This window comes from Bison bison, unplaced genomic scaffold (genome assembly GCF_000754665.1).
Source record: "Bison bison bison isolate TAMUID 2011002044 unplaced genomic scaffold, Bison_UMD1.0 scf7180017864484, whole genome shotgun sequence".
NCBI classification, from domain to species: Eukaryota; Metazoa; Chordata; class Mammalia; order Artiodactyla; family Bovidae; genus Bison; species Bison bison.
Genome location: NW_011495044.1, coordinates 2,524,808 through 2,533,143, shown reverse-complemented (window position 1 = coordinate 2,533,143; position 8,336 = coordinate 2,524,808). Strand labels below are relative to the sequence as shown.

Below are 8,336 nucleotides of genomic sequence, written 5' to 3'. Positions count from 1 at the left end.
TCTTCACTTTCTGCCATAAGGGTGGTGTCATCTGCGTATCTGAGGTTATTGATATTTCTCCCAGCAATCTTGATTCCAGCTTGTGTTTCTTCCAGTCCAGCGTTTCTCATGATGTACTCTGCATAGAAGTTAAATAAGCAGGGTGACAATATACAGCCTTGATGTACTCCTTTTCCTATTTGGAACCAGTCTGTTGTTCCATGTCCAGTTCTAACTGTTGCTTCCTGACCTGCATACAGATTTCTCAAGAGGCAGGTCAGGTAGTCTGGGATTCCCATCTCTTTCAGAATTTTCCACAGTTTATTGTGATCCACACAGTCAAAGGCTTTGGCATAGTCAATAAAGCAGAAATAGATGTTTTTCTGGAATTCTCTTGCTTTTTCCATGATCCAGTGGATGTTGGCAATTTGATCTCTGGTTCCTCTGCCTTTTCTAAAACCAGCTTGAACATCAGGAAGTTCACAGTTCACGTATTGCTGAAGCCTGGCTTGGAGAATTTTGAGCATTACTTTACTAGCATGTGAGATGAGTGCAATCGTGCGGTAGTTTGAGCATTCTTTGGCATTGCCTTTCTTTGGGACAATAATCATTTATCAACCTCAATGGAAATGAGCCCCTCATTCAATTATTTACTCCAAAGAAATGACCCAGAAAGGGTTGTGTTTTTAAATTTTGTTTGTAGACTGCATATGAAAATTGAAAATATGCTCTTCCCACAGAAATAAGATTCTATAATGATGATTCCTGAAACAGCCCACAAAATCTTATTTATTCTATAAAGGAGTTCTAAAAATCCAAAGTTCTGAAAGTATAAAAGTCCCAGCTGGATATTTTGGAGCAGAGAGACAGAAGTATAACAAGGGAAAAAAAGAAATAAATTTTTCCATTTTCCTGGTATAGAACCAGTTTGTTCCCAATAAAATTCAATGTACATGGTTTATATCAGGCATACTTCTAAGAAGCATCTTTATCTTGGCTCTCCCATCTCACACTGACATAAGCCTCCAAAATTCATCCCTGAAATTGGTATTATAAGCTCCAAAATTAATAACTTGCTCTTCTCTTCCAGTAAACACTCTCATCTTTTCAAAGCAGTTGATCTCTGCTCTATTTAGGAGGAAAGTGGACAGCATCAAACTAATCACCACTCAGGTATGAATGACTGAGCCTTTAAACTTCCAATGAATAATGATCTTTTTAAAAGACAAGCTACAAAAATCCTCACTGGTTTGAAGTGAGAATACAGGTGGAAGAATCATAATTTAGGATAAGAAATCCAATACACAAATAGTACAAGTTCACAAGTCAAAACTCTTGACCTTCACAACTTTTGTCTTACCCTTATAATTCCAAGAATATTCACAACAAAGCTTATGCAAAAACTTGGATTTAGTGAGACAACTGCCATTTGCAAACACAATTGTGGTTTCAGAGATATCTATCATAAAATCAGAGATGAAAAAGAACTTCATTATATCATTTTTAAAAGCCCTGGTTTGGAGACCTGTTTTGGAAACCAACAATATTCTTTATCTCCAAGGGAAGAAAAGTTCACAAAAAGTATGTAGTAATTCATTGTGTTTGAAATAACAATATTTTAACAGGCTAATCTATATCTCCCTCGCTACAGAAGAAAATTTCTTTAAAGTCTATCTTGGAATATGAGACCTGGTCAGAATTGTGATTATTTACAGTTTTAACACCATTTGGGTTCCTTCTCAAAGTTTAATGTCCAGAACTCCAACAGGATTTGAATTAAGAACCATAATATAGTTACTGCTCTTCTCTAGATTCTCTCCAAATTACTCTATTATTCAAATATATAATCTGAGATTCATAAATTCATACAAGCCATACTCAAAGTTAAAGTCCATTTGAGCTAAAGCTTAGGGATCATACTTTCAAAAGATACCTTTATGCTATATATGTAATTTTCACCTTAAAAATATTTTACTCTACAATTTAAGGAGGAAAAAACAATTATTTCTGGACATTAACCACTGAACTACATTCTGTCATCATGTAAGTACTGTATTTTACATTTATATTTCACTCTACATATTAGAATCTCTATGTGTCTTGAGCAGCTGGAAAGCTAAGGAACAAGAATCCCTTTGATATAAGAATACTCAAAGGCATCTCTACATGTTACTTAAAAACCAAGACAGAATCTGCTATCACAATAGTTCTTATACTCAGTTTTCTAAAAATATGTGTATATGCAATAATAATGGCTTCCCTCATAGCTCAGTTGGTGAAGAACCCACCTGCAATGCAGGAGATCCAGGTTCTATTCCTGGGTCAGGAAGATCCGATGGAGAGGGGATAGGCTATGCACTCCAGTATTCTCGGGCTTCCCCTGTGGCTCAGCTGGTAAAGAATCTGCCTGCAATGCAGGAGACCTCGGTTTGATCCCTGGGTTGGGAAGATCCCCTGGAGAAGGGGAAATCTACCCACTTCAGTATTTTGGCCTGGAGAATTCCGTGGGGTTGCAAAGAGTCAGGACACGACTGAGTGACTTTCACTTTCATGCAATAATAAACGTCCTCTGAGTAACATGTATTTATTCATTTAAGTGTTTATCCTGACCTCTCTGCAACCATACTGCTTCAACTCACGATACACAACGTTTACTTGATATCTCCATACACACTGCCTCCATGACATTATACCAATAATATGCCATCTATGTTAGCAGAAGGTTAAAATCATGGAATGTGAGCCCATTTAATTTTTAAGTGTTAAGTGTGATACACAGAAAATGCTAAAGAAACAGGTTAAGCTGCTACATATGATGTTTATGGCTCGGTGGTCCTCAAGCGTAGCCCAAACCCTTTCAGGGGATCTAAAGGATCAAAACAGTTTTCAGAGTAAGATATTACTTGTCTTTTTCATTGTGATCCTCTCAAAAGTGTACAGTGGAGCTGTTCAGATGCTATGTGATGGGTGCTATCAAAAGAGACTGAACGAAGAGGCATAGAATATAATCCAGCTATCTCTATGAAGCCAGACATTTTAAAAATTTGCAAAAATGTAAAGCAACACTAATCTTCTAAATTTTTGTTTTGGAAAATACAATGATTTTTCATACAATGTTATCTATGTTAACATATAATTAGTTTACTATATATGTATGTAAATTAATCAATATTTTAATTTTGTTTTAGTTTTAACTTTTCAATACAATCAATTTTGATAGATAAAATTCACAAACGCATGCTCTTTGAACACTAATTTTTGATACCAAAAAGTTTAAGATACTATCCATTAGTTAATATATAAATAAGACCTTCTTTTCTAAGTGCCCATGAATCATTATCAATTAATATAATACATTAATACTGATTACCATTCTGTGGTATGAAGAGGATTAATTTTCATAGAAATTGCACGCAATGTAGGGTGAAATATTTACTAATAAAATCTGTTCAAGTTGTTGCAGCTTAGACTCCAGGGGAGAATTATCTTGCTTATTTCACTACTGGCTCATAAGGATTTTATATTCTTTGTTTCTACTTCTTGTTTCTTGCCATCATCACTTTAAAGCCTATCTTTACTGTCTTTAACATAGACTTTATCTTCTTCTCCTTACAGGAACTTCTTCCATAAATGGCCACCATCTTTCCTCAGTGGTATTTCCTCCCACGTGCTCAAGGAAGCCATAGTTCTTTATCATCTCTGAAAAATTTAATTGGTAATTCATATATATGAACGTCTGTCTTTATCTCAATGTTTAACCCATCACTAAGCAAATACAGGATTATCGAGCTCTTTCCTCAACTTGTAAAGCATGAAGTACTTAAGACTCAGATTTCAAGACTTACTGAAAAACTACAGTAATCAAGACAAGTGGTTCTGGTGAAAGGATAGATACATAAATCAACAGAACAGAATCCAAAAATAGACCCAACATATACAGCCAAGTGATTTTTGATAAATGTCCCAAGACAAGTTGGCAGGGAAAGGAAAGACTTCCAAAAATTGGTGCTGAAACAACTGCCTGGCTACCTGTATGGGAAGAAAAGTTAACAATGACCCCTTACCTCACATCATACACAAAAACTTGATAAACGAATCCCAGAACTAAATGTAAAAACTAGAACTATAAAATTTACAAAAGAAATCATAATAGAAAATCTTTATAACTTTTGGTTAGGCAAACATTTTTTAGATATGACATGAAAAATTACAATTCATAAAACAACTGACAAACTTTATCAAATCAAAAACTTATATTCTTCAAAACACACTGTTAGAACGAAAAGACAAGCCACAGACTGGAAGAAAACATTTGCAAAGCATGTATCTTAAGAAGAACTTGTATCCAAGATATATAAAGAACTCTCAAAACTCACTGTAAAGAAAATTCAATTTTTAAAAATGGGCAAAAGATTTGAATAGATACTTCAACTAAGAAAGTAAGTATGTTATGGCACATGAAAAGATACTCAACATCATTAGTTATTAAGGAACTGCAAATTAAACTACACTGAGGTATCACTGCACACCTGCTAGAATGGCTAAAATCAAAAGACTGGCCATACAAAGCACTAACAAAGACATGCAGCAAATGGAACTCTCATACACTGCTGGTGGGAATATAAAATGGTACCACGATTTCTAAAACAGTTTTGACAGTTGCTAAAGTTATACATGCACCCACCAAGTGCTAAGAGTCATTTCACTCCAAGGTACTTATCCAAAATAAATCATATGTCCACACAAAGACATAAAAACAAATGTTCACAGCATTTTTATTTGTAACAGTTAAAGCTGGAAACAATCTAAAAATCCATCATCAGGTAAATGAATATGCAAATTGCTATACATAAATCCAATGGAACAGAATAAACTATTGATACTTGCAGAGACATACATGAATCTTAAAATAACTGTGCTGAATAAAAGATGCCAGACCAGAAAAGAATACATACCGTATGATTCCATTTCTATAAAATTCTAGAAAATAGAAACAAACAGAAAAACAGATCAACTGCTATCTTGTAGAGAGAGGGATAAGAGGGAAGAATCACAGGGACACCAGGTAACTTTTAAAAATGATGGACATGTTGTGGTAATGATTTTATGGGTATGTATATATGTCAAACATCAAACTGTACCATGTCAATTATATCTCAATAAAACAAAAAAATTTTGCAATTTGGAGTGGGTAAGGATTTATCCTTGGACAGCAAGAAGATCGAACTAGACAATCCTAAAGGAAATCAACCCTGAATATTCACTGCAAAGACTGATGCTGAAACTGAAGCTCCAAAACTTTGGCCACCTGATGCGAAGAGCTAACGCATTAGAAAAGACCCTGAGACTGGGAAAGACTGGAGGCAGGAGGAGAAGGGGACAACAGAAGACAAGATGGCTGGATGGCATCACCGACTCAAGACATGAGTTTGAGCAAGCTCCGGGACATGGTGAAGGACAGGGAAGCCTGGCATGCCGCAGTCCATGGGGTCACAGTCAGACACGACTGAGTGACTGAACAACAACAAGGATTTCTCAGCTAAGACATAAAACAAAACACTATGAAAGAAAAAATTGGTAAACTGGATGCTATCAAAATTTTACTTTTTAACAAAATAATTTGCATCCACAATATATAAAGAACTCTTACAATGCAATTTGAAGACAAGCTATATAGTTTTAAAATATGCAAAAGATTTGAACAAAGGCATACAAGTAGTCATTAGGTACATTAAAAATGTTCAACATCATCAGTCATCAGGAAAATCATAATGAGATACTACTCCATACTCAGTAAAATGTCTAAAATCAATCTGAAAGGCAGTAATAATCTTCATGAATTTATATCCTTTAGGTTTCTTCTTGGTATCAAAAACAAACATAACTGATTTGTGTTGCAAGGAAATAATGAATGATTATCTCCATTTTATATGGCTTCCAAACCAGCATTCCTCTCATTATATTACGTGGGCTTTTCTTCTTGTTTTTCTTTTTTTTTCTTCCTGTTTTCCATTTTCTACAGACCTACCTGTAATATATTAAGAAGCACTATGCTTATCTCAGTCTCCATTTACTCAAATAGTCTCATCTTTCCATAACCTGCATGGACTATGCTTTTTTACACAGCTAATCACTTTAAGCTGTCCCCCACTTTAAGCTATGCGGAAGGTGGGAAGGAAGAATGTTAACATACTACAAAGAAAAGGGTTCCTCTGCTTAAAATCTCTATTTAGCGACATAACCTTCCACAGAGACCTGTCCATAGCACCTATCCCTCAGGTTCTCAAGTAAGCCCTACTATGAGCAGACTAACCTTTTTCCCCTGCTTTTGTTGCCTTTATGAGAATCTTGAATACAAATAAGCACATAGTAAGTATTCAATATACATGTCAAACTCTGGACTTCAGAGCAGTCCAGTGGTTAAGACTCCAGGCTTCCACTGCAGGGGGCATGAGTTCAATTCCTTCAGGGGACTAGGATCCTGAACCCTGAGCAAAAAATATATATGTATGTGTGTCTGTATATATACACATACACAAAATAAACATACACATATATACGTCAAACCGAACAAAACTGAAGCAGGAGTCCAATTTCAAATACACAATCCTAAGGATATTCTGTTCTGCTATGAAGACGGGAATCAAGTTTTTCATTCACTACCAATGTAATAGTAAGGAAAATTCTAAACCCTAAAAATATCCTCTCCTGAAATCCTAACTCTTATCACCCAACACTGAACACATGCTGCTTTGTATCACAAACTTTTTGTTGAGTTTTGCCTAACTCATCAAGCCCTTTCTCAGTGTTGGCTCCATTTCCAGGGCCCTATAAGTCAGTGCCACAACAACAGATTAAAGGATTTGTACCTGACACAAATTGTTTGCCTGAATTTTCTTCTTCAGGAAATTCAGTATTAGGACTAAAACAGTTTGGGCTGGTCTCCTGAATGAACAAGCTATGTACTTGTGAAGTATGGGATAGCCATGTGCCAGAAAAGCAAAGAAAAGTTGGTTTGTAAAAAATGAAGAAATACGTTACATTCAGGGAAAAGCAAGAGAGAAGAAAATACACTGCCTAGGTTCCTAAGAACGTAAGTTCTATTATGAGATCCAGCTATCTCTGGATTCCAAGAAATACTGCAGTATTCACCACATAAATTCCTTTACTTTTGGATATATATCCAGTGCTGGCTTCCTTTACTTGTAACTAAGCAAAACTTGACTAAAATATGTTTTACTGAATCAAATCATAAAATTTTTTTAAAGTTCAGTACTATTATTTTACATTCTGTGCACTGTTGGTAGGCACAGATTTTATATTTAACACCTCCTTTATTGTGCCAGTATATCCAGTGATGCTTTGTAGTCTCTATTACCTCTGATATTATTTCCCTCCATGTATATGAATTCATGACAATTTACATTTCTCTACCCACCTTTTAAAAAACTGCTGCCTTTCAAGGTTTTTTCAATTTTAGATAATGTGTTTCAAAATTAAATCACTATTTTTCTATCATTTTTCCTTGTTTCCTGCATTGGTATTTCCCCTTTGCACTTACTCTTTAACAGTGTCTTCAATTAAGCAGAATATTTTTTAGCATTCCTCATTTAAGAGAAAGCCTCAAATTATGATAAATACTGATTAGCCAAGAGGTAGAATTTAGTGATTAAGAGCACTGACCCTGGAGCAAGACCTGTGAATGAAACCCAGCTCTGTCCCTTATTCACTGTATGTTTTGAGTTGCTTTTTACTCAGTTTTCTCATCTGTGACATGAAAATAATAATCACACCAACCTCAAAGAGTTGTGAGGGGAAGTTTAATTAATGTATTTTAAAATTCTTAAATGCCTGGTCGAGTATATTAGTAAGAATACCACAAAGCTAGCTATCAAAATCAATATTTCAGTTCAGTCGCTCAGTCGTGTCCGACTCTTTGCGACGCCAAGAACTGCAGCACGCCAGGCCTCCTTGTCCATCACCAACTCCTGGAGTTCACTCAAACTCACGTCCATTGAGTCGGTGATGCCATCCAGCCATCTCATCCTCTGTCGTCCCGTTCTCCTCCTGCCCTCAATCACTCCCAGCATCAGAGTCTTTTCCAATGAGTCAACTCTTTGCATGAGGTGGCCAAAGTACTGGAGTTTCAGCTTTAGCATCATTCCTTTCAATGAACACCCCAGGACTGATCTCCTTTAAAATGGACTGGTTGGATCTCCTTGCAGTCCAAGGGACTCTCAAGAGTCTTCTCCAACACCACAGTTCAAAAGCATCAATTCTTCGGCGCTCAGCTTTCCTCACAGTCCAACTCTCACATCCATACATGACCACTGGAAAAACCATAGCCTTGACTAGAC

General features: G+C 35.9%; 1 protein-coding gene across 3 annotated transcripts in view; it reads right to left on the bottom strand.

Annotated features, from left to right (window-relative positions):
• Window positions 1–8,336, bottom strand: part of FOXJ3 (forkhead box J3) — a 125,178-nt gene that overhangs the window by 86,644 nt on the left and 30,198 nt on the right. The window contains exon 2 of one of the 3 annotated variants that reach the window (XM_010862669.1): window positions 4,935–4,959. The exons of the other annotated variants lie outside the window; for them this stretch is intronic. The gene's annotated coding sequence lies outside the window, so the exon portion shown is untranslated. The remainder of the gene's footprint in view (window positions 1–4,934; window positions 4,960–8,336) is intronic. 3 annotated transcript variants of the gene reach the window in all.